Source organism: Macaca fascicularis, chromosome 5 (genome assembly GCF_037993035.2).
Source record: "Macaca fascicularis isolate 582-1 chromosome 5, T2T-MFA8v1.1".
NCBI lineage: Eukaryota > Metazoa > Chordata > Mammalia > Primates > Cercopithecidae > Macaca > Macaca fascicularis.
The window spans coordinates 95,695,120-95,722,974 of record NC_088379.1 but is presented as its reverse complement, the minus strand read 5'-3'; the positions used below and the strand labels follow the sequence as shown (position 1 = coordinate 95,722,974).

Here is a 27,855-nt window from a genome sequence, read left to right as displayed (position 1 = left end):
ATTAATAAGCCTGGAAATCATGTTTTATAGTTCTTTACTTTCTAGCCCTTATAGCAAATAATATATACAGACTAGTACTCAACAGAAATTTATTGGTTTGAGGCTGATTTCTTTTTAAGCAGGCGCTGGAATATAACATGTTTATGCAGAACTCTTTTAATTGTACGACTCCAATATTCACTGCTCTGTGTGCTCAGGGTGCACCCTTGCTCATTGTGCTGCTAAGTAAAGAAGTCCAGTAATCTCCTTACAATATACTAATCCCCACAGACTGTAATAATTATAACTGACTTCAAGGGACTTACACAGTGGAATTTGTTTCTAAGTGAAGAAAAACTTCTAACGTGTTTTAACTTAAAACATCTTTATTATTTGGAAGTTACACTGTCAGATTACAAAAACCAATCCAAATTAATAAGGGTGTGATTAAAAGGCTTTAAGTAAATGATATATAATAGGCAAAAACAAAGCTGAGAGAGTATTTAATAGTAGTAAATGATTACATCACAAACATTTATTCTGTTTTCATGTGGGCAGTTTGGCACAATAAATATTTAGGTTAGATTTAAGTAGGAATATCTTAATAACATTTTTGCATTTTTGAGATTTTAGTTTGATAAACCCTCAAAGGAAACTGAAAATTTTCTTAATATAAATTTTTTACACTTGCATTCTTTAAAATTATGCAAATGAGAAAAATTTTAAAATAAATTCCTGTACTTTTTTTTTACATTTTTGCCCACAATATTCTGTCTAATTTTTAATTTTGGGGGATACATATTAAGTGTATATATTTATGGGGTACATGAAATCATTTGAAACAGGCATAAATGCATAAAAATCACAATAGAGTCAGTTAGGTATCCATCACCTCAAACATTTATCCTTTCTTTGAGTTACAATCTAATTATATTCTTTTAGTTATTTTTAAATGTATAATAAATTATTATTGACTATAATCACACTGTTGTGCTATCGAACACTAGAAATTGAGCTACCATATGATCTAGCAATCCCACTGCTAGCTATATACTCAGAAGAAAGGAAATCAGTATGTCCAAGAGGTATCTGAACTCCCATGTTTACTGCAGTACTATTCACAAGACAAGATTTGTAAGCAAACCAAATGTCCATCAAAAGACGAATAAAGAAAATGTAGTACATATATACAATGGAATACTATTCAGCCATAAAAAAGCATGAGATCCTGTCATTTGCAACAACATGGATGGAACTAAAGGTCATTACATTAAATGAAATAAGCCAGGCACAGAAAGACAAATTTCATTATGTTCTCATCTATTTGTGGGTGCTTAAAAAAAAAAATGAACTCATGAAGATAGAGAGTAGCAGAGTTTCCAGAGACTGGGAAGGGTAGTGGAGGGTGGCTAGGGGGTGATGGTTTACTGGTGCAAAAATATAATTAGAATAAGTCAGAAATACTTTTAAATTGTTAAGTTTATTGCCAGGCAAAGGGTAAAAGACAATTAAAAAAAGTTAGCTGTTAGGTCGGTTAGGTAAAGGGTTCGAGAATTAAAAGAGATTTCAAGGTTCTTTTCACAAAAACAGTAAAAACAATATAAATATTATCTGTGATATAACAGAAGGTGTTGAATCTATTTGGATGTCCAAGAACCATTTCTATAGAAATCTAATTTCTAAGATAGAAACAATAGCAGGAGGCAAATTCTGGCCACCTTTGACTGGAAATAGATACATTTCAGTTTTGCATATATAATGGGTAGATGATTACATAGGAGTCAAGATGCTGGGACTTTAAGAACATTTGGAAACTTTTAGAGAAACCAGTAAATGAATATGGAAATCAGAAGATCTGAACTAGAGTGAAGTCCAGAGGAATTCTCTATCTAGGGGAAATAAGAACTTTCTAAGGACAGATAGAAAAGGGAGGATGGGGAAAAGAAGAAAGGGAAGGAGGTCCAGGGTAAGTGTATTATCAAAGAATCCTAAGCCTGGAAAATGACATGAAAAGGTTTATGCCTAGAACTAAGAATAAAACATGAAAGGAACACTAGATAAGTACATGTAGTAACCCCAGTGATTCATACCCATAGAAATCCACAATGAAAGAATGTAGACAAAGGTTAACTAATAAGGAAGAAGAAATGTTAAGCATGTACTGAGAATGCTGTTCACATGCTCCACATTAAAACAGTTTTTGTGGTACAGAGAGACCTTTAAAATTAATGCATTTGAGTAACACGATGGTTTATAGCAGCTCCACACATTTTCAAATATTCTATTTCTTTCTGAAGTAAATTGGTTTTCTCATATCTCATTTAAAACGGTCCCAAACCATCTTTCCTATCTGTTGTATTAATGACTACGTATTATTGTGTGGATAATCTTTCTTTAGCCATGGATAGAATGAAAATGTACAACTTTATTGACAATATTCTTAAAAATTTCTTAAATTCAATCTGTATTTTTACCCTGGTAGTAGTATCCTTAAAATTAACTCATTTCTAACAGTTGTAAATGAAAAATACATTTAGGATGTAACTATGTGCTTAAAATGAGACATAGATATTTTTAAATTGTTAATTTCTCGATACTTTAATATTTAACACCTTTGTAACTTCTTGAGTTTGAGTTTTTATGTACTTTAACATAGAAATGTGGAAATCCAAAATTGCATTGCTGAATTTTATCTGGCTAATGCAAGGTGAAGTCACTTATGTGACAATGAATTATAATAAACAATACACATAAGAAGATGATATAACATAAACTCATCCTTGATTAAAGTTAAAGAATTTCACTAAATTGATACTTCCAACAAGCAAGTATCTCAAGAATTTAAAATACGGTATTTAAAAAAACTAAAAGAAGACACAGCCTCAGTTCAAGAATATCATCATCCTAAATTGTTTAAACACTGGTAAATTAATTACACAACCTATGTAGGTTACTTATACATTATTTAAATCACATTAGCATACAATGAGCTTTTACAAAACTTTTAAAAGCTGATATTTGGAATTCTTTTAACATTTGCAATAAAAATATCTGCAATTTGACTATACTAACACAATTAGGTATTTTTGCCTTAGATCTGTTTTTGCTGCAGCTGATTATCATTGCAAAAATTATTTTCAAAACCACGGAAAGAAGGCTTAATTGAATTATACTCCTTAAACTTATATAGGCATTTTACTTATACAAATGACATTAGCTAAAGAGTAAAAATCTGATAATTATTATCCCCTTAATTAATTTTTAAATGCTATAAGCTTGTAATAATATAATACCTCCTTGAGGGTGCCATTTCCAAAAAAATACTGTCAAGTGTATGGTATACTGTCTTATCTAGGACCATGTACTTACTTTTTTACTCTATGTCACTATTTCAGTGTTGCTATTACAGATGCTCCTTCTGATGGGGTTGTGTCCTGATAAACTCACCATTAAGTGGAAAATATCTAAGTTGAAAATGCATTTGATATACACAACCTACCTAACATCCATAGAGCTTAGCCTAGCACACCTAAACATGCTCATTAGCCTACAGTTAGGCAAAATCACCTAACACAAAGCCTCTTTTATAGTAATGTTTGAATAGCTCATGTAATTTATTAAATACTGCACTGAAAGTGGAAAACAGAATGGTTGTGTGGGTGTTCAAAGTATGGTTTCTACTCAGTTTGTATCACTTTCACGCCATCATAAAGTCGAAATATTGTTAAGTGAAACCATGTTAAGTTAGGGATCTATAGTTGGAATATGAGCTATACATGTGAATTCATACACAAACTTCTATTCTTAAATTCCAGAAGTCAATATCCCCAGTTTTAACCTAGTTTTCCCTAGAGATTTTATTACTGAAGTAATGATCCTCTGGTTTCAGTCAGTCCTAGTTTATTATCTCACCTTTCATATTACATTTCTGCTTTTTAAACACAGCTTGCCTCATACTTCACTGCAAAATTTTCAACCCAATCAACTCTGACCATGCAGATTTCCTCTCTGTGGCAATTAGTCTTTTAGGTTAAAACAACTCTCAGATTATTGTCTTATGATTCCTTCTTAGTATGTATGACATGTGTATACTATTATCATAGAAACATGTAAATATAATCTATTTACACATCTGTCTTTTTCAATAGATAATATGATCCATGAAGTCAAAGAGAATTCTTATTTATTGTTGTATCTCTGAAAACTAACACATTGCTCAATAACAGTAACAATTTAATGCTTGTTGAACAAATAAATGAAAGAGGATATAATGTCTTCTCCTTTCCAAGATGGTTTAATTCTAAGCCACCCTCAAAAGAATGACTCCGTAATAGGATAATACTAATGTAGTTTCAAGAATTCCAATTGACACCACATTCCCCAAACTAAACATTTTGTGTACGCTCATCACCCAACCAGCAGTTAAATTAAAATCCTTTTAAGAACATGAATCAATTTTTTTCTATTCTTTAGAGGATTTAGGACAGTTTTAGTAATATTTAAAGCATACAGTCCTTCATTTACTTCCAAGGACAGGCATAACACCAGCTAGTGTGTGTAGTGAAACGTAATATTTGACACAGCTGGTATTAGAGAAGCTTCTATCAACTACAAAGCATAAGCATTACACTAAGGTTAAAATTCTGGATCTTCAAAAACAATGCCAAGGAGATCATAGTTCAGCCTTAAGAGTTTAGGATTAGAATCCAGAAAAAGAAATGCCATCAGTGATTTTCAACAAGTTCAAGTCATAAAATATCTATGTCTTTTTGGTTTGGTAAAAACCACCATCAATACTCCTTTGTCCCTCATTATCCTACCTCTGGCCCATTTCTGTATGCTATCATATTCACAGAACACCAATGCAAGTCTAAAAGATTAAAAAACAAATTCAAAAACATTCAAGTTCTGTCAAAAGGTAGCAAACTGTATTTGGGGAGAGTAGTCTATGGGTATGGGTGGGTGCTCACTATATTTGGATTTCTATATAACAATGACCAAAATATTCAAAACACACTCTTTAGACAAAGTCTCATTCAACAACAGCTGCTTCACAATTTATCTTTTCTCTCCCTTTCTGTAGGAAGTCTAGACAACTCTAATTTTCCTCTTCTCTTTATTTCTGGATCTGCTACTTTAGTTTCTGTTTATGGATCTATTCTTTTAAATCCACCTTTAAAAATATCCAGTTAGCTGTGTGTCCTTTCTTAGGTAACTCAATCTACTATTCTGTGCTACTTCAGCATACCTATATATTATCCTGACTATCAAAAAAGATCTCAAAAGCCCAGCAACACAAGTAAAGATTCTTTTTTGGCCAACAGCCGTTAAAGAAAAAATTACTATTCCTTAAACTTTAAAATGTCTGTGATTATTCTCATATCTTAAACAACTAAAAATAAATTTTGTTCTAAAATAGAAATGTAACCTCTAAATTCGATTCTGCGATAGACAAGTAACAATAGAAGCCAAAATCTGAAGGAAAACAAAAATGAAAACCTTAAGAATGTAGGAAATTGTAGCTATTATTTTCCTAAATGATTTGAAAAATAACTTATTAAATGTGTGACATGAAATGCTTTTATGTAGGTTCTGAAACACAACAAAGCCACGGAATTTTGAGAACTATGAGGTTACAAGAAGCAGTCATGAGTTCCAGGGAGCCTGCTGTTGCCTGAAGCTTCACAACATCCTGAAGTGCTTGTCAACCCCTGACAAACATGACCCACAACAGTAGCAAACACCCAGCTATAAAAACTGAGACAGAGTGCATCCGAATTCAACACTTGCCAAAGGAGATATCTAGCAGAAATGGCTAGAAAATTTTTCTCAAAAGAAATGTTTCCCTTTTCAGTATGCCAAAGCCAACACAGAAAGCATTTTTTGTAAATATACTCCTCCCAACCACACTTTCATTCCCACTTTATTACTGACAAATCTAGAAAGACAGCTGGTACAATGTCATTAATGTAGTACTTCCAACCTTCTTTGAGGAGCAAATCTGGAAAAAGTTAGAGCATTGATAATAATCTACACCTCATTTCCTTGATATCTTAGTGACCTCTGTAAAGTTAATCTCCTATCTCAGAATAAGAGTATTTTTAAATGAGAATAATAATAGAAAATACCTCTTGTCATTGTTGTGAATTAAATTAGATAGTACATGTAAAAAATCTAAAAATGTTTTAAGCACAAAGCAAATAGTGAATCAGTGTGAATTAATAGGTAAAAATGTGGGTTTATAACTCAAAGTAAAGTCTTCTTTCTCTCTACACTAACAGAATAAACTAACAAATTTCTTAATCAAAGTAAAAATATAAAAATTCCCATACTTTCTTCAGTTTGTAAAGTGCCTTTATAGCAGACAGATGCACAAAGTAAACCAAATTCAAGGCCTAAAGAGCTATTTAAGAATGGTATTCTATTCCTGCCTAAGCTATCTGCTCCACTGCCAATATAAGTATTATGAAACATTTATTATCCCCATTTATTGCATTAAAAGTACTTTGTCATATTTACCTGCCTTTAACAATGCAATGCTTAAATTTTGCATCATAAACTAACAATGTCAGAAAAATATAAACATATATGTATAAGAAAGTATAAATTTAAAGATTTTATTTGAATGTAAAGTAATACTAAGTGACAAAAAAGTTGAAAAGTAATAATCATATGCATCTCTTCTTTCAAAATATATAAAAACATGATAAACTAAAACAAATGAATAAAAATAATCTTGGAGTTGTGACATATTTGAATAATTTCTATGGTTTCTTACTTCCTGGACAAAAACACAAATTGTTTTATACTATTCAATTAAGCGGTTCTCTAGTGACCTAAATATTAACACACTTATCTAAGCCACTGTTTCTAACAGACTCTAATCCACCATTTTTATATTCAAGCACTGAATATTGTAACTTCAATTGATAAGAATCCCACAAGGCTATCTCCACATATCATGGAAGAAAAAAAGGAATTTTTTTTTTTGGTCACAGATCAAAAGGTACCAAACACATCTCTGCAGCACCCTGCAGCTTCTGAATTAATTTAGCTTATTTATGACTCACTGGACTCTTCTTGTCACTGCTCAAGTCATTTTCCACAACTGTTAGGGTTTTGATGTCTTAACTTTTTTTTAAGACTTTCAGAATACGTTTAGGATACTGGCACCCTCATTTAAATAAAGGATAAGTTTTAAAAATTATTTTCTAATTGAAAAACACTTAATCCATTATGTTACACTAACTTTTACGTAGAGTGGGATAAATACAAGCGTTAAGACTAATTTTTTATATACTTATTTGCTGAAAATGTCATTACGTCATTATCAGATACAGAAATGATACAGGACGAGTGCATGGGTGTACACTATATGAGTTCTGCTATTATAATTATTAAATATTAATAAAACATTAACATTTATTGTGACGAGAGCATGTAAAACACACAAATGTCAATATTTCAGTTAGGAACAGCCACAGGGAAGCAGGTTAATAAAGGGAAGGCCTTCTGCTTCACACTCAGAAGGAAATGGGTAAGGTAGTTTGTGAGAGGATATGTCAAAATGAGCTTCCTGAGGCAAAAAGAACATAAGCCTGAGAGAAGCTGGTTCATACTTTGTACACCTAAACCTTTCACCAACTTATCCCTTTGCCACCTTACTACACTCCACCTCCCAAAATACCATAGCTTTTTGGTTGTTTTTACTTTCTGAGCCAGGAGAATAGACTTGATGTAGACACAGATAGAGCCTTACTTTCCAATGCAACATTTGTCTACTTGCTTGAAAAACTGTGTTTTACAAAAAGGTAGCCCTTTATTTTCACAGTGAAGCAGATAGCTTATGGAGAAAAGGAACACCTTTTAGCTCTCTAGGTCTTGAATTTGGTTTACTTTGTGCATCTATCTGCTATAATTGCACTTTCTAAACTGAAAAAACTATGGGAATTTTTATATTTTTACTTTTGATCAAGGAATTTGTTAGTTCATTCTTTCAGTGCACAGAGAAATAAAAATACTTCACTTTGAGTTTTAAACCCACATTCTTTTACCTATTATTATTAATTCACACTGATTCAATATTTGTGCTTAAAACATTTTTAGATTTTTTATATGTACTATCTAATTTAATTCACAATGACAAGAGGTATTTTCTATAATTATTCTCATTTAAAAATTCTCATAAAAAAAGAGATCTGAGATAGGAGATAAACTTTACAAAGGTCAAGTTAATGGTTAATAGTTTTAAAGTGATTATCATAATTTTGTTTAAATTAATTATAACAAAATGCCAACAGCTAATACATCAACAATATGTAAATTCTATATTTCAGTTTCCTCATCTGCAACATGTGCATAAAAATAATACCCAAATCATATGGCAGGTGAGATGAATAAGTGATTATGTGTAAGACATTAGAACAGTACCTGAAACAGAATTAGTGCTAAATAAGTGTTAACTGTTTTGTTAAACTGACTGCTTAATCTGTTATCTGTTCTTATTTTGCATGAAGGATAAAAATAGAAGGTGAATACTGTATACTTGGAAAAATCCAACCAAAGATCATCAAGAAAAATAAGCACATAGGATGAGCAAACATATAAGAGAAAATTTAGATTTCACAGGTTTACATACAGTAAGTCCACCTCTCCTTACACTCACTTAGGATACATTACAAGTTACATTTCTATCAAGCATCTATATGGGTGGGTAGTTTTATTTTGCCTTGTTTCTCTTTTAGGTAGCTTATCTTTTTGGCAGCTGGATTTAAATTTTAATAATCTTATTTTCTAGGAAATTGATTCTTAGGATATGTGTGGTATTTGGCAAAAATATCACACGAAAGCATGCTGATGACTTAGATATACATTTGACTGAGAGTACTGAGAGTATCCATGAGATTTCCCAATTTCACTTTACTCCTGTTTTTTTGCTAATCTTCATTAATTTCACTTTTCTCTTTAGTCTTCCTATGTACAGTTAACTTTTCCTCTAGAGTTTTACATTCTATTGTTTCCCATAGCTTCCAGTATGAGGCTTCATTACATATTTTATCTACCTCATGATTCTTCAAGATTTCCTTCTCCAGTGGAATCACTCTCCAAATATAAATAGCATCTATTCATGAACCCGATTTCCTAAGACTTCTGCAACTGCCATTTGATTAAAAATTAGTCTCCTAAGAGGCCTCCAATGACCTGCTAGTTACCAAGCCTAATGGGCTTTTCTTGTAACACTGGAGAATTTAGCCATCTTCTTTGTTTTGAAAACTCTCATCTCTACTGCATTCTTTGTCGCTGAACTCTCCTGATAGCCCTCCTACTTTCATGGTCGCTCAATCTTATTTGGCACCCAGATTCTGACTGTAGTCCTCTTCTCTTCTTCTCTAATCTCTCTCATAAACAGAACCCAAACGTGTGATTTCAATTACCAACTTAATGTACATAAGTGTGACATTTATGTCATCATCCAGTTTAGTCCTGACCTCCAGGTAGACTGTCAGTGTCACATTTCTAATTTCCAAGCACAACTGTCTCCAGTCTACTCCCTCTCCTACACCAACCTAACACACCCTTTTAAGGACTGTTTTGAAGACAGCAGTATGCACTGGTTGAGTGCAACAACTATTATGGAGTCAAATCTTGCTCTGCCCCATCAAACTGTGTAATCTCTGCAAGTTACATAACCTCTTCAAGTGTAAATTTTCCAATCTGTAAAATGAGAATAACACCACTACCTAATAGGATGATTATTAAAAGCACAGTATATAATATATGCAAATTGCTTGACACAGTGAAAAGTCATGTTGTAAGTATTTGGTAACACTAGGTACTATGATTTTAATTATATTTACCAACCAAATATTATTAATAAGAGTAAAAATGGCTTGGCACAATGCCTGAAATAAAACAATCCTCAATAAATATTGGGCATTATTTACTATTATGGCAAAATATGTCAATCTGTATGTCAAGTAGGGAGGTAACTATATTAAAATGGACAGAATACTGACCACCTGAGTCAAAAAAACTAGATAAGAAAACTAGCTCTGAAATGTAAAACAATGTAAATTGAGTAGGTCACTACATTTTGTGACTATTAAATCATTTACCTGCAAGATAAAAGGCTTTGAAAAATCGAATTCCAAAGGACTTAGCATTCAATAGATTCATGAGGAACTAATTTGGTATATCCAAATATTGACTCCTCATCTCTCTTTACCCCTAATTTTTCCCTATTGTGTTCTCTCTCTAGTAAGGAAACAGCTGTCTTCCTAGATACCAAAGTTAGACATTCACAGACTGCCTTCTACCTCTTCCCCATGTCAGAATATGACCTCACCATTCATCTAGGTACTGAAGCCAAAAATCATTATTCACTTGCAATATCTTTTTTTTTTTTTAATAAAACCTGGCACTAGGCCAGGCATGGTGGTTCATGCCTTTAATCCCAGTGCTTTAGGAGGCTGAGGAGGGAAGATTGCTTGAGGCTGGGAGTTTAAGAGCAGCCTGGGTAACACAGTGAGGCTCCATTTATCAAGTAATAATAATAATAATAAACTTAGCCAGTCATGGTGGCACAGGCCTACAGTCCTAGCTACTAAGGAGGCTGAGGTAGGAGGATCACTTGAGCTCAGGAATTTGAGGCTACAGTGAGCTATGATTGTACCACTACACTCCAACCTCAGTGACACAGCAAGACTACATCTCTTAAAACCTAGCACTGACAAATACAAATCTTAAAAGCAACTCTTAACATGCTGGTCTATTGCTTAAAAGCTTAAGCACCTCCCATCATCTACAGAATATCCCAAATTTCACTGCCTAGCTTTCAAAGTATTCTACCATCTGATCCCAATTTACTCTTTTGATGTTATTTCCAATAACCTCCCTTTGGGCACTCTCTATCTCAGCCAAACTGCAATAATCCGTGTTCTCTAAACACACGTTATATTTTCCTTCCTTCACATGTTCACACAATCCACTATGCTTGAATAACCTTCCTCAAATGTGAATGTCTAAATCACACTCCACTGGACACTGTAGGCTGCCTACTCAGGATCCATTCTCCCTTTCCCATTCCTAACAGTACACATAAGCTCACTGTAATATCCCAAAATTCTCCATCATGCAGCTGAATACTCAGGAAAATCAAGCCCCATTTTCAGCTCCAGGGATGAACCTTGGTTCACTTAGGCCAGTATGCCCATTCCTTCATCCTGGCCTCAGGTTAAGGGCAAACTTGTAACCTACGTCCACCAATCAAGGTAGCTCTCAGAACACTTTCTTGCAACGTTGGGGCAGTGTCTCTTCTAGAGATTGTGGTGCCCAGTTGTGAGTTTCAGAATTCACTCCTGCCACCTTCCTACTAGTCAAGGAAAAGAGTTGAGATGATAGAGCAGAGAGAGAGAAAGCAGAGGCTCTAATGAACTGTGTCTGTGCTCTCCATGTGAACCCTTTTAGTGACACAAGCTAAGAAATCCAGTGTTGTTTAAGATACTTTGATTTGGGTTATTTGCAGTCAAAAACATTTAAAAATGATATGTATACACAGACTTAAGGACCAAATTCTAATATAACTTATTCAGTGGTGATTCCTTTACTTAATATAGCTGGAGATAACCTCTTCTTTTTTTATATTCACTTTGTAGTGTTTATATTCTACCTATTTAATGCATTAGGGTCTATAGAATATTTATCATAGCTACTTCCTTAGACTGCAAGCCCTTTAATGCCAGATCCATGTCTAATTCATCTTGTTATCTTTCACAGTGTAAATGTAAATACAAATTTACATTGTAAAGTTTGAAAAAATAATTGTTTAATACTGAGTGATTAAATAACTGAACAAATGGAAAAGAATGTATTGATGTAATGATCTCCTAGACTGAATTTTGTTTTAATAAAAGTATAAAATAATTTTGAGTTTGCTCTCCAGGTGTACTCTTTGTACCATTAGTTTTCTTAATCACACAAAGTATTCTAACAGTCTATCAATTTATTCTAGAACTTTAAGATTTAAAATCATTAAGAGAATGGGTATATATTAAAAATTAAATGCCTGTTAATCTCTTTTGTGGCTGGAATATCCATATTCTATTTTAAATGATTGATCTGAAAGTTAAATTACAAAGAAAGACTCCCAAATGGTAGATTTTATAGAATTCATCTTAAAGCTAACCATCTTTAAACAATTGAATATTAAACCTAATAATCTAAATAAATAATACCTAAATTAAAATTGATACATATATCTTTATGAAGAAACCATATATCATTATGTTCGTTAATAAATCTAAAATGTAGTAGCAAGAATATATTAAAATGCTACCTGTACAATTTTACCTCTGGAGGCTTTTATTATTCCATTTCTTTTATTCACTATCATTTCATTTTGCATAAGTACGATTTTCTTAGGTACATTTGAAAGTGTTCCAGGCATGGATTTTCATTATTCAGTGATAGGAGGACTTTAGTTCTAATTGCTTTGACAGCTTTTCTTTAAATCTTTCATATTCTCATTCATGCTAATCAACCAAGCAAGTCTTTGTCAAGCCAGAGCAGGGTTGTGGAACCTTTTATTAAATCAAATGCTTCGCTTTTGTGAGGAGGAAAACAAATAACAATCTATTCAAAAAGATTTTAATAATATTTTAAATAAACTCCAACTGCAAAACAATAAAATAATTCAGAATGATTAGATACATTGGATACATTTATTCACTGACCTAATAATAACTACTTGAATCCTTAAATAGACAAACTGATTATTAAAGACATCTATATATAAATTTAAACCCAGTGCACAGCTTCAAATGTGTTTTCTCTATAGATATTTAGATAGAATAGAGCTGGCTTGCTTAGTAAAGCACTGGTCTTTCTTCTTAATAATTACATTGTCCCATACATAAAAAGATCACTCTGGTTAATACTGGTTTTAACAACCTACTGCTTATTACATTTAGGACATTGAAAAGAGTGATGAAGATGAATGAGGTACAATTACAAGTAAATGTTTATATGTTCAAAATGCTTCATGAGCTGGTAATAATCTTTTTAAAAAAAACAGGTGAGTTTTCCAAACATACACAGTGGTCACAAGTCATGCATCTCTTATGCTTAAAGCAGCAAGGTGCAGTATTATTGACATCCTTTCCCCACTAATAACTACGTAAGAATTCACCAAATGTGTGAAACCCCGTGTTTTTTGCCCACATTTGCAACAGTGACTGATGTTACTATGGGAGTCACTATTCAAAAAGAACAGAAAAGTAAATACGAAACTCAGACTAACTAATAATGATATTTTACCCATTTGGAAAACTGAATACACTCATCCCTCAGTACCCACAGGGTTTGGTTCCAGGACCCCACGGAGATACCAGAATCTGTACATATTCAGGTTCCCTCAGTTGGTCCTGTAGAATTAGCAGAGAGGAAAAATCAGCCCTTGGTATTATGTGGGTTTTTCATCACACGAATATATTCAATGCACGTTTGGTTGAGGATGTGGTTATCCCCTATATGGAGGGCCAACCCTATTTATTGCAAAAATCCACATTTAAATGGACCCATGCAGTTTTAGCCCATTTTATTCAAGGGTCAACTTTATAGCTCATGAAGTCAGCATAAACACTGGTGATTTATAACTTCCTTATGACGTTGACCTGTCTATAAAAATTTCCTATTATTTTACTCTGAAAAACATTAAATGATTGCTTTTACATATAATGCAGACTTAACTTGAATATGAAAAATATGTTGGTATTTTTTTCTTTATTGGATGTTTCTGTTTTTCCTGCATCACTAAATATCTTAAGTGAAGTTCAAGAGCACTAAGTTTATAATAATAAAATTTTCAGCTTAGAACAAGTCTGTTTCTGATTTTCAAACACTGCCTAAAGAAGTATCATGGTTTAGATTATTATAAACAGTTTTTCCAAAATTGTCATATAGAGGCCAAAGATATTCATAAGTTTATTTTTAATTTTAATTACTTGTTTTCCTTTTCTCAAAGATTAACACATTTTTAAAGTATAACTGAATGCTGAGATTGTCTGAGAAAAATCTCAGACTAGTCCACCTGATTGGAATAATTTCCCAGTTGATGCTCAGTTAATGGCACTACCTCCAATATAAAAATCAAGCATAGAAATGCACAATTTCATCAATATTAGACTCCCATTGTTCTTGAGTCTAATGGGACTCAAGAACATTAGTCCCATTATGTAATGGCTTTGCCTGAAAACAGCAACAATAAAATAGCAAATGTTCATGAACAGAACTTTGGTTAGGTTCCGTGTCTATAGGGTGAAGTGGTTGAGAGCCCTACTGCATGGATTGGCCCCTTCTGCTCTACTACTTTCTAAATCTTTAAACTCGGGCTACTTACTTTACATATCTATCCTTCTATATCCTCATCTTCAAAATAAGAAAAGCATCACCTACTTCATGAGGTTATTGTGATGATTAAATGCATTACTATGGATAAAAATCTTAGAACAGTAGCTGGTAAATACTAACAGCTGTATCAGTATTGAGTGTTGCCTGCAATTACAAATGTCATGGGATTTCAGAATTAGATGCCATAAGAAACATTGATAAAATTCTAACAAAGCCAAAGTACCTTTCATATTCTAAAATAGATGTCATTACTCATGTCTTTCAGTTAGGGTGTGATCTACTTGTAAAAATAAGTGTAAAATTGACTCAAGAGGTTAAAAGACAGTATTCCTATGCCTATGCCTTCTAGGAGGAAAGCACATGTATAGGTATGCTTGTGTTACAGGTTCAGCTTGATAGCTCCACAGAATGAGATAGAGAAAAAAAAATAAGTTAGCTAAAGCCAGAAGTACTAATTACACAGTGACATCATAGGTAAAACATTTGATTTCCAATCCTCAGGTTTATCCATTACAAAACTGAAATCAAAGTAATTGTCCAGTGAGGTTTAAATGAGACAGAGTTTGGGAAAAAAGATGACAGACTCTAAAACTTCTGAGGAATGCTTTGTTCCTGGTTGTTATGGCAGGTACGTAAATTCCTATCTCTCTGATCCTTCTCTCTAACCAAGAAGCCCTTTACTCTACAACCAGGATCACATCTGTATCAACCCTGTACTACCATATCCTGCACAATATGCATTGCTTTGTGCATTTTTTGTTTGTTTGTTTTATAATATGTCAATCCAAGTATACTAACAATGCAAAAAAAAATGTACAATTTTTTTCCTGATTGAATATTTTCAAGAGACTAATACTGGATTTTTCTAAATAAATTCATGGATACTCTAGTGGATCCACAAACTATCAGAACTTACAAGCACTATTATTTTTCTTATGCACATGTGTTTATTTGGGTGAAAAAATATAAACCATTAATTTCTTTAACTCCTAAAAGTTGCCTATAACTATAAAAATTAAACAATAATTACATACAATTATTATTATTATTATTATTATTATTATTATTATTTTGAGACATAGTATTGCCATGTAGCCCCGGCTGGAGTGCAGTGGCTCAATCTTCGCTCACTGCAACTTCCACCTCCCAGGATCAAGCAATTCTTATGCCTCAACATCTCAAGTAGCTGGGATTACAGGCATACATTACCATGCCCAGCTAATGTTTGTATTTTAGTAGAGACAGGGTTTTGCCATGTTGGCCAGGCTGGTCTCAAACTCCTGACCTCAAGTGATCTATCCATCTCGGCCTCCCAAAGTGCTAGGATTACAGGAGTCAGCCACCATACCCAGCCTTTTATAAAATTATTAAAATTAAGTTATAATTATAATCTTCAAATGAATTATCTTGCTCACAATCACATTCTAACCAACATAGTATATGTTCACAATCTCACTTTTTTAAAAAAATGAGGGCACATTAGTATAGCCAACATAATGGCATTTCCGTTTTAGAATAAAAATGTGAAAATGTTTTCAGATCTTTGTATTTACGGATGTATTCATATCATTTTCAAACCTGAAATAATTTTGTCATGAAGATTATCAGGATTACAAGCCTCTTGCTTTTAGTACACCTGAATTGTTCAAATGCTACTCACTTTGATGCATACTTAGCATTTGTGCATTTCTTAAAATTACCTTTTCAGATTAATCTAGAGTAGCCTGTAAGGTACTTGAACATTGCCAATACTACTTTTATATCTATAATTACTAGATGCATATTTTAATAAACCAGAAAAATTCATGGTTTGTAAAGTCTCATTGATAATGGAATACTTTTGACCTAATAAGCAGTTACATAAATCAAATCCAAATAACAACTAATTCACCACATACAAACTGTAATTATTGACAAGTTAATGAGTTTTCTGTGTCTCTATTTTCACAAACAATAATGGGGATTAAAAACCTGTATCATAGGGTTGTTGTGAGAATAAAATTAGATAATTAAATTTGAGAAATTTAAAGTGTCTTACACATAGAAAAATACAGAGTGTCTTACACATGGAAAGCATTAAATGACCATTAAATTATTAAACAAAGTGTTAAAAATAAATAAATACAGTAACAAAGAAATAAATCACTGAATAAATGAATTAAACAACTAAGGAAATAAATAAATAAAATAATCAAAATATAAGTCATAGCCTGAAGACAATAAGAAGAAACATTGTGGTCTGACTTTATAAATTCTTGAGATCATAAAAATGAATATTTAATCTTATGTGTTAATTACTTTTAAAAGAATATAGTGTCTTAAAAGGAAAATAATTTATGTGTTTACGGAAACTTTTAGCAGCATTGATGCTGATTTGACAAAATTCAAACACATTAACAACCTGGTCAAAGCAATGCCACATCTTCAAGTTAAGGAAAATTGATCATCTTCTAGTGGAAAATTTTCAAAAGTCCTGTTCTAAGAGACATATAATCCTCTGTATAAATAATGATCAACTATTAAGGCATTTTATGAACATAATCTAATTGTATCAAAATTAGCTAATATAAAATTACACTAAGCCAATTTCGATAACAGTTAAGAGTTAATAAAATTATTAATACTAAACTAAATTTTCCAAGTTCACAGCCCTATTTTATTATTTAATGTGTATCTTTAGTGTGATCTCCTCTTTGAACCAAGTACAAGCTGCTGGACCAAACCTGCCAGTAATTAGAATGATGGTAGCTATTTTTCTAGGCTAATTCAGACATTAATATGCACCATAGAACAGATGATTTTAAGAGGAAGAAGATGATCTAAAGATCATGCCCTTTACGTTTGTTAAATTTAAACATGAGAACAAGCATAATATGGGTAAAGTATTATTTTATACTCCATAAAAATTTAAAGAGACTTTACATATTAAAATATTCCTCTGATCTCCTATTCTTGCACAGTAGATGTACATTAAAATTCTATATCTGTGCTATATAAATTGGGGCTCACTTCTCAAAAGACTAGAAATACAAGAATGTTAAAAATGAGAAGGTTACAGAATCATACATCAAAAGAACAGTACTTATCTCACTTGTTCTTTTTCACTACTTGAGCTGAATATTTTACTTTGAAACATTTTTCCCACTTAAAGATTATTTTCTTTTTAAGTCTTAGGAAGGTAAGAGTGTTAATTCATAGATAATAACAGTTAGTTTCCTGAAAATGCCAATTATTAAGCCATATAATAGTGGTTCAGAGATTATGTCAAGAAATCTATCAGCTGTTTAGTTGTCAATGTCACAGGGAAAAAAGGTATCCTAAGATAATGCCTATGAGTGCACAGATCAGCATTATATGAAAATTCTGGCCTTTAAAAATTTTTTTATTATCTGTAGAATTGTTTTGTTTTTATTGCACATATTAGGCAAGGATGCTTAATTTTAGCTCCAGATTTTAAAAACTCCAAAGAATGAAGACATGATAAAAGAAAAAGTAGAGTTTTTATTACAAAACACTTCACAGATAGAAAACGTTAATACAGTCAAAACAACAATGAAAACTCCATAACCTATCTTAAGACAACGACTGCATAAAGATCATATTCCCTCACAGTTTAGACATCTATAGCCAGTTCCTATAAACACAGATGTGAATTAAAAAACAAAATCACAATTGACACAATAGATATTGAAATGTGAAATACAGTGAGTCAGCCCAAGCCTACGGACAGTGTAAATCCAACTATGGATGCAGAACATGAAACTGAAAAGCACACTGATACAGCAATGAAATTTTATTTTAAAGGCAGTAACATATGACACAAAAAGCAGGCAGGAGGACAGTTATTGTTTCTTTTACACTTCCTAATTTTATAATGTGACTCTTTAATTATTTATGTGTTATTTTGATTATGTGGCATTCCACAATCACTTACATGGAGTTACCTGATGCATAAAAAATGATGTATTTTGTTTGTTAAATTGAAAGGGTACCCTATTTCTATGAGATTTTTATTTAAAATCTAATTGGGGCCTATGAGATTAGAATATTTTAAAGGTAGAAAGTGACATAAGAATAGAATTAGCATTTCAAATGTCATCTATAAAGCAGAGAGAAATAAATTCTTTGACTTTTTATCATAATATTTGATACCTGGAAGTTTACGGGCCATCATGCTTTTATAATCAAAATTAAACTATAGGTAGCCAGAAAATAGATTGCTTATAATGACAATAATAATGGTGGTAAAAATTTTGTAGAAATAATACTCAGCAGTAATTAATTTAGATGAGCTCATCTCTTTGGTTGGTTTTTAGAATATTACATAATAACAGTTTAAATACTGGATAATACAAAAAGTAAATGAATAAATGGGGCATTTGAACGCACAAAGGGGAACCTAAGCATTAGAATAAAATAATTTAAATAAAATTGTTCCCATAATGCAATAAAACTACTACAGTCTGAATATCTGAAATTGGCTGCATGTAATTGTGATGTATAGAAAGCAAAAAGTCCTATTTGATTATTATATTGTATTATTGAAACACTTTAAATTGTCCAGGTAATCTAGAATCCAGTTGGTATTTATGCCTAAAATGATGACTAGATATGTTCTAACTATATTCCACTACTTTATCACGTTTTTCCCTCACTGCTTAAATGACAGTTTACTCAGCTTTTCACTGTGTGCACTGAGTAAATTTGAGTCCACATTCATAAACACCTCAAGTAATTTATATCCAAGGCAGTGGCAGTGAAGCAATTATTCATAATGCATAGTGGGATGAATGTTACAAGAGGTATATGATGATCATCCACAGGTATTTGACTTAATGATATTTTACTTTAAATAATCTAGACGCCTATATGTCATATATAATAGGAAACAGCAAAGATGTCATCCACAATTAATCCAATGAATAGTAAACTTTTCCTTCCACAATAAAGTTTCCCTAGCAAGAATATAAACATTACCTAGTTATAATTTGAAAAGGCAAGGTATGGGAGCACGTTCAGGAAAGCTGTAACTTATAATAAAATGAAATTTCAAGAAAATCCAAGTTTTGAGAGAAAAATGCAGTAGATGGAACAACCTGAAAAGTAATAAGTGATTTATATTTTTCTCTTTTAAAAAGATATCTTACAGTTTGGATACTGAAGTGGTCTTACAAGTAATGGGAATACAGACCAGGAAACGTAATGATAACAAAGGAGATGTGGATGAAGATTGGTGGCTCGTGCCTGTAATCCCAACACTTTGGGAGGCTGAGGTGGGAGGACTGCTTGAGCCCAGGAGTTCAAGACAAACCTAAGTAACATAAGGAGACCCCGTCTCTACAAGTAACCACAACAAAACATGACTTGGGTGTGGTGGTACATGCCTGTGGTCCCAGTTACTTGGGAGGTTGAGGTAGGAGGATTGCTTGAGCCAGGGAGTTTGAGGCTACAGTGAGCTATGATCACACCACTGCACTCCAGTTTGGGTGACAGAGAAAGACTCTATCTCAGAAAAAAAAAAAAAAAAGTGGGAATGGAGAAGTAAAATAATTGATTCTAGGAAGCATATTCAAGATTTAGTTGTTAAAAAATAAAGAAAAAAGAAAACTTATTCAATAATCCATTCATTCAACAAAAATTTACTGAATACTTGATATATTCTATAATGAATGGTATATTAACACCTAGTGTGTGTGTGTGTGTGTGTGTGTGCACTTGCTAGGAAATAGAAATACAATGTGTTTCTATTGTATTTATTGTTTACAATGTGTTTTACAACGTGTTTCTATTGTATATCATGTAACCAGACATGAATTGTGTTCTCATGAAGTTTACAGTCTAAGAAAACAGATATTATTCAAATAATCTCACAAACGATTATAAAATTGCAGCTACCTTAAAGACTATGAAAGAAAGGTATATAGTACATGCTGGTGAGAGTTTAAAATAGCATGAAGACATGATGCTTGACTTGGGAGATGAAGCTTGAGAAGAAATTGGCTTAATAAGGCAGGAATGGGAGACCATCCCAGGCAGACGGAAGAACATTCAGTTGAAGGCATCAAGAACAAAAACATGTTTGCTGGAACTGATGTTTGCAGTAGCAGAATTACTTCTTGTCTGTCTTCCTCCCCTTCAAATGAGCCAAGTATTATAACCACCATCATACCAGATATTTGCTTAGAAAGCCCAGTGTACAAAAAAGTAAGCCTTCCTCACTTTTCATACATCCAACATTAACACTAGGAAGTGACACATAGTGTATATTAAATAAAAATTAAGTGATTTCATGTAAATTTGCTGAATTCCTGCTATTGCAATATATGTGTTATTTTATTCTGAAAAAGTAGACAATAAATATAACAGGGATAATCAAAAATACAGCTGTAGCAGAAACATTTAAAATCTATGCAATTTATAACACAAAGTTCTAACCAAAACCATAACAATTTTTATGAAAATCCTATATACCTGAAAGGACATGTAAAATTCTTAATAAAGAAAAGAAATAATAAAGAGAATACATAAATTTTCTCTTTAAAAAAAAAGTGAAGGTAGCCAGAGGCTGTAAGGATCAGGTAAAACAGCATAAGCAGCAGTTTCAAAGCTAAAATTGTGGCTTACTCATACCAAAAAAAAAAAAAATGTAGTAAATAAATAAAACGATATCCCTCTGTTGTATTGTGCATTTGCCTGTATCAGTATACTTTGCTTTCAGCTGTAGTTATTTGGCAAAGCTAAATATGATTATGCTGGGGAAAAAACACACATGAAAGAACTTCCACATTTTACTAACACAATTCCCCTATTTACCCATCATGTTGGAGCTAATTCCCACTACAGAAAAATGCATTGTAGCAGAACAGACTGTACTTAATTGTCTGGTGCCAACTAGGTATTGCTCACAACTCAGAGTGCTGCAAAAGAAACTCCCCAGGAGGGTTAAAGTCGTCATGGAAGGTTTCATGGACTTAGGCCTGTAATGACAGCTGAGATTTGCATAAACAGAAAGGATTAAATGCATATGCTTTGTGTGTGAGGGTGCTCTAAGTTACATGACCTTAACAAAGTAGAAGATCTGTGTTTGGATTAACAAAGTGTGGTGAGCTCATAAAGGGCCTCCAAAGCCAGGCAGTCAAATCCATATTCATTGAACAAAAACATAGAAACACAATGTAGTTTTGGGATAGGAAAGCATTAAAAATACCTATTTAGAGCCAGTAAAGCAAATGTTTATTACTCTATGCTACATGAAGAGCAAGACTATCAATAAAACATGACAGTCCACTTGTCACACCTCTCTGAACATATACTGAATCACCTTTGCACAGGCTGAATACAGGTACAAACCCATTAATGTGCTAAAATAAATGTATGCATAGTCAACATTGTCCAAATTAAGTTGACCTGCAGTAGGCAAGCATACCTTTCAGGATCCTATTTTACATACAACGTATCCTTAAACTAACAAGTGTAATAACTTGGCATATTAACCTTGACATAAGAGTTTTATCTGGGGGGGGAGGGGATTGCTCATGGGTAAAATGACATTTCATTGGCAAAGTTGAAAATGTGCATTTCCATTCTACAAATTTATTTATCAGTCAGTCATCTAATACTTCTGTGGCTCTTCAACTAGAGTTGTTAACACACTTAAAAGATACAGTCTCCTCATTCATTTTAAAAAAAAATATTCAATTGTATAGCATTGTCTTTTGCACATATTGCAGTTAAATAAATGATAAAGAACACATGATGACCTGTATCTTTATATACCAACAACTAACCAATGCCAAAATATCTCTGACCAAAGAAAAAGTATGTATACACTAACATATTATGTAAAACAGAAAGAGCTTAACATATTATCTTTCATCCCTTGTTTTGGTTAATTTTATGTATCAACTTGGCTGGGTTATAATGCCCAGTTGTTTGATAAAACACTGCTCCAGATGTTAATATAAAGGTTTCTTGTAGATGTGATTAACATGGACAATCATTTGACTTTAAGTAAAGCAGATTACCCTTGATAATGTGGGGTGGGCCTCATCTAATGAGTTGAAGACATCAAGAACAAAAACTAATGTTAGCTGGAAAAGAAAGAATTCTGTCTCAAAACTGTAATATAAAAATCCTGCCTGAGTTTCCAACCTTCCAGTCAGTTTTACAGATTTCAGTCATGTAAGCCATTTACTTAAAATAAGTCTTTCGATCGATCGATCGATAGATAGATAGACAGATAGATAGACAGATAGATAGATACTCTTGTTGGTTCTGTTTCTCTGGAGAACACTAAACCCTTCATTCTAAAAAAGTAGACCAAAAATATCTGATTAGAAGTAAGTTATAAAAGACAGTTTTCATAAGAAATTAATTACTACATACCTGTGTACATGTGTTCATACACACATATAACAAAGATTGATACAAGTTTGTCTTAATGTCAAAAAGTACTCCAGTCAAAAATTTTTAATTCAATAAAATTTGTTTTTGATGTGAGTGTGAACTGCACTACTTTCCTTTGTCAAAAAAGAATGTAATCTCAGCAGGACCCCATTTTTCTATAACCACACTCTAAAATCAAAGGCAATCATCACTTTTGGTCCCTAAGGAGTCCTAAACTTGACTGAGTACTGAGGATTCCTAGGGCTATATTTACACAACACAAATGATTCATATGATTGCTAAAATTCATTCCTTTCTCTTAAGTTCCACTACAAAACGCCTAAATTTTGCGCACACATACTAATTCTTGAAAGGGTTTTAAGGCAACTTTTCTTTAGATAGATTAAACATAGCTTTTATTATACATATTTCAGCTCTAGTAATAATTAGAAAATAGCACTAGTGGCCTTTAATCGATACAATTAATGATGACCATATTATTTGACATAATTGCAAATATTTAGCAAAGAAATTTTAGGTTTTTAAATAATCAATTTATTCAGGATGATTACTGAGAACTTTTGCTTTATTTGGTTTTCATTTTCATACTTTTATTTACTTATTTACTTTTGAGATGGAGTCTCACTCTGTCACCCAGGTTGGAGTGCAAGTGGCATGATCTCGGCTCACTGGAACCTCCTCCTCCGGGTTCAAGCAATTCTCCTGCCTCAGCCTCCCAAGTAGCTGAGATTACAGGTACCCACCACCACACCTGCCTAATTTTCGTTTGTTTGTTTGTTTAGTAGAGACAGGGTTCATCATGTTGTCCAGGCTGGTCTCGAACTCCTGACCTCAGGTGATTGGCCCACATCAGCCTCCCAAAGTGTTGGGATTACAGGCATGAGCCACTGCACCCAGTCTCATTTTCATACTTTTACACCCGTTATTCTGAATCTACATTATTTCTCAGAATTACACAACTGTGTTCTCAAGGAAAAGAACTACCAAGAAATACAGCTTTTCTTTTTCTACTTCATAATTGGAACATTGTTGTTGGCAATATGTGGGAAAAAAAAAAAAAAGGAAAGAAGAACATATGACCTGAAGGACAGATAGCATATATACTTCAAAAACATGAAAGTTAGAACTATAAAGTGAAAATACACTCCATCTAAAGGTCACACAGCTATTTTCTATGGCTTATGCACTTGGAATACAGGGAATTTCTGACCAAAATAGAAACCATGGAACCTAAACTGTTCGGAAAATATCCCTATAAGGGAAAATATATATGTGTGTGTATATATGTGTGTGTGTGTGTGTGTATATATATATATATATAGAGAGAGAGAGAGAGAGAGAGAGAGAGAGAGAAAGAGAGAGGCATAGTTTACCAACATCATGCAAAACTGACCAGCAGATCAATACCACACTAGTGACAGGATATCTTTCATGTAAATAAGAGCTTTTCTATGACGACTTAGTCCCTTTTTGCCACATTGGAAACTTAGGGCAATGATGTGAGAAGGCAGGGTGGAGATCTGGAAACAAGCACACTCACTCTGTGTAGCAAGCTGGGATGTCACTAATGTGGCTACTAGAAGAAACAGACAAACAAAATAAAAAGTCTCCCAACTTCTGTTCTCAACAAGGACCATCGATTATATGGGCACAGGAAACATACTGGGTTTCATTAACTGATACATGCATAGGGCCTAGTAACATTTGTTTACTGAATGAAAGAATTCTGGCAGCCTCACATGATCTCAGATTTGTCAACATTTCAAAATGTGAATCTGGGCTGTATAAAGTGGAAGAAAATACCATATTCCAAAGGCCTTAGAAAATGAACATGGAGTAGGTGTTCAGGATTTTGATTTGAGGAAGTGACAAAACCAACTCTCCTTTGACCTCCATTCTCCAAATTAGTCTGTGCCACTGCTTCTTGCTTCCCCAGACCTCACTAACCCCTAATGCATGTAGTTTAGGTGCCACTGTTCCTCCAGTCCTTTCATTTACTTTAAGACTTTTAGCCAGTGTCAGCTATTCACCTCCAAATTTTCAGTCTATGAAACAGCCAGGGAGCACAGTGTTCAAAGTGAGCCTAGGGTAGGATTCAGAACAGTGGTTAGCACTGGAAGTAATTCACATAATGCAGACAAAATTCATGTCACTCTCAATTGGGCATAGTGGGGCGCACCTGTAGTCCCAGTTACTCACGAGGTATAAGTGAGAGGATCACTTGAGCCCAGGAGTTTGAGGCTATATTGAGATATGACTGTGCCACTGTACTCTGGCCTACGTGACAGAGCAAGACTTTGTCTCCAAAAAAAAATTAAAAAAAGAAATCCACATCACTCTTAAGCAGTAGTGCATTTATTCATCCATTTCTCACTTGCATATTGAGTATCTTCACATCTCTAGTTTAGATCAGCTGGTGGGGAAAGAGAAAAAAATTTTTAAAAAAACACCCTGCCCTCATAGAGCTCACCATCTACTGAGCATGAAGCACAAACAGGCAGTGAATTATGATACTTTAAATGGAGATTTGATACTAATATACACAGGATATTACTGGAACTCAGAATATGCTTCTTATGTGGAATTGAGATGGGCTTCCATGAATTTAATTTTGAAAGGAACTTTGAAGGGCCCACTAGAATAAGCCAAATGATGGAAAGTTAGTAATTGCAGTTAAATAATGTAGCATCTGCAACAGCAGACTCTACGATTAACATAAACAAAAACAGCATATTTTGCATTTTTGCAAGAGAAGTCAGCAAGATCTAGTACCCTGGATAGCTCCTCTGCGTCAAAGGTGACTGCAGATTGATGTCTAGCAGATTGGAATTGAGATTAGACAATCTCCAGAACTTCAAATTTACTAATCTGTTTTATATTCAAATTATAATTCCTTAGCTTTTAAAACATCTCATCCATTTATTTCCTGAATCAGGCGTCTGAGGCTGGGTGCTTTCTATATCACCATCCAATGAACCTGACTCTCCTCAGAAATATCCTGAGAGGCAATACCTTCCTTCTCCTCACTGGATAGTTAGCACTCTGGGGTCTCTACCCCCTTTGTGTTTCAAGCCAGGCTAGAATTCATAATATATTGTCCCTCAAATCAATGTAAAACTTCCCCTTTCAGTACCCTTCCTCCTATCAGAAACTGAATTGTTGTTGATAATGAAGCTATCTCCCCAATTCCCCTATATTTACACTTTGAAGTACCCTGTAAAGGAATACCCCTCAAAGCCAATTTTAGTCATAATGTTTCTAAAAGTTTATATACCTGTGTACAAATTTGTAATGCTTCATTTAAGGGCCCAGTTTAGTAATCTGTACTTTAATTTTTAAGATTTACATTATGGGCATCACATTCTGACTTTTATGGAGCTCATTTATGAATGAATACTTTTAATATTCCTTGGTCGATTATACATGAATAAAATATTAATAGCTGAAAAAGCCAATAATTATTCTTGAGCTATCTGTGCACTAGGTAACATTCCTTTGAAAATCTAAGAATCTTATTGTACAAACTCAGTGGGGTTTTGTTATCTCTAAAATATATTGAAATTTTGTCTGAAATAAGTTATTCTTAATTTATATTTATAACAATGAATTTGGGTCTTGTTTAGAGCTAGTATTTTCCTCCTTTTCCTAACTTCTCATCTGATGTTTCTGGGATATATGCATGGTTTTCTCGCCTCAAGCTTTTCCTAAATGTCTTGAAGAATATTGCCTATTATAAAGAAGCACTCACAACATATTTTATATATTCAGACTTAATGTTTTGGTCCTTTCTATATCTATAAAATAAACAAAACTAAACAAGCATAAAAACAGTTATCTAAAGGGATACTTGCCTAGAAAGTTAACCATTTATTTTTGCCATGCCTCTAATTCATGTTTGGTTTGCTTTTATTTGTAAACATGATGTAGGTTTGTGATACATTATTTGCTGCTATTGCAAAACACACACACACACAATAAACATTCATTAACAGATTTATAAGATTTAACAATTTCCAAGAAAAGCTAATTTCAGTGAATAGGTACATAAATACAACTTAGTCTGAATTTGTTTAATAAGAATGGTATATCACTGATACCCCCATGAGGGCTGAATTAGAGTAGTACACTTAGCTGAGCAAATACTTCTTTTTTTACCTTTTTCTTTTTTAGAGACAGGGTCTTGCTGTTGCCCAAGATGGACTGCATGGTGTGATCATAGCTCACTGCAGCCTCGAACTCCTAGGCTCAAGCAATCCTCCCACCTCAGTCTCCCAAGTAGCTAGGACCTACAAGAGTGCTCCACCACACCCAGCTAACAAACACTCCTTGAATACAGTAACAGTACTAAATTTCACTAATGAACTGGAGAAATTAAAGAAGAAACCTTATTGTGTGGAATAAATTTCATCAATTGTTCTACATTCTAAATACATAAGATACAAACAAGGTTATGAAGGAGAATGCAGAAGAGTCATATCATCATGAACTTAAGTGACTAGAAAAAGAGAAACAGGCAAATTCTAAAGAATTCATATGTACACTGTGCATATATTTGTACACATATATCATATTTGGACACTAAATAAGATATGGAATTACAAGTACTTCATTTATTATGGATTAAGCTGTTCAGTAAACACCATAAGTTATTGGTAATTTACACTTTAAGATTATACCAATAAGAGGTGCATGATTTTTGAAACTGATGGACTTCAACTATGTAATAAACATTTATAAAATATTTGTTGTCAATGATGATACATGACTGTCTTTCTAGAGGGGCACAGCCAGGTAAGCAAAGGTTACATTCCGCAAAATGAGGCAGTCTGGTGATGGTCCCAACCTGGTACTACACCTGCACTGTAGTTTAGAAAGCACTCCAGAGGCGCAGCTAGGCCAGGTGCGGTGGCTCATGCCTGCAATCCCACCACTTTGGGAGGCCGAAGCGGGCGGATCATGAGGTCAGGAGATTGAGACCATCCTGGCTAACACAGTGAAACCCCGTCTCTAATAAAAATACAAAAAAAAAAAAAAAAAAATTAGCCGGGAGTGGTGGCGGGTGCC

At 33.3% G+C, this 27,855-nt stretch overlaps 1 protein-coding gene across 10 annotated transcripts in view; it reads right to left on the bottom strand.

The window, feature by feature from the left end:
* CCSER1 (coiled-coil serine rich protein 1) overlaps positions 1-27,855 on the bottom strand; it is a 1,444,871-nt gene that overhangs the window by 1,408,612 nt on the left and 8,404 nt on the right. The window lies entirely within an intron of this gene.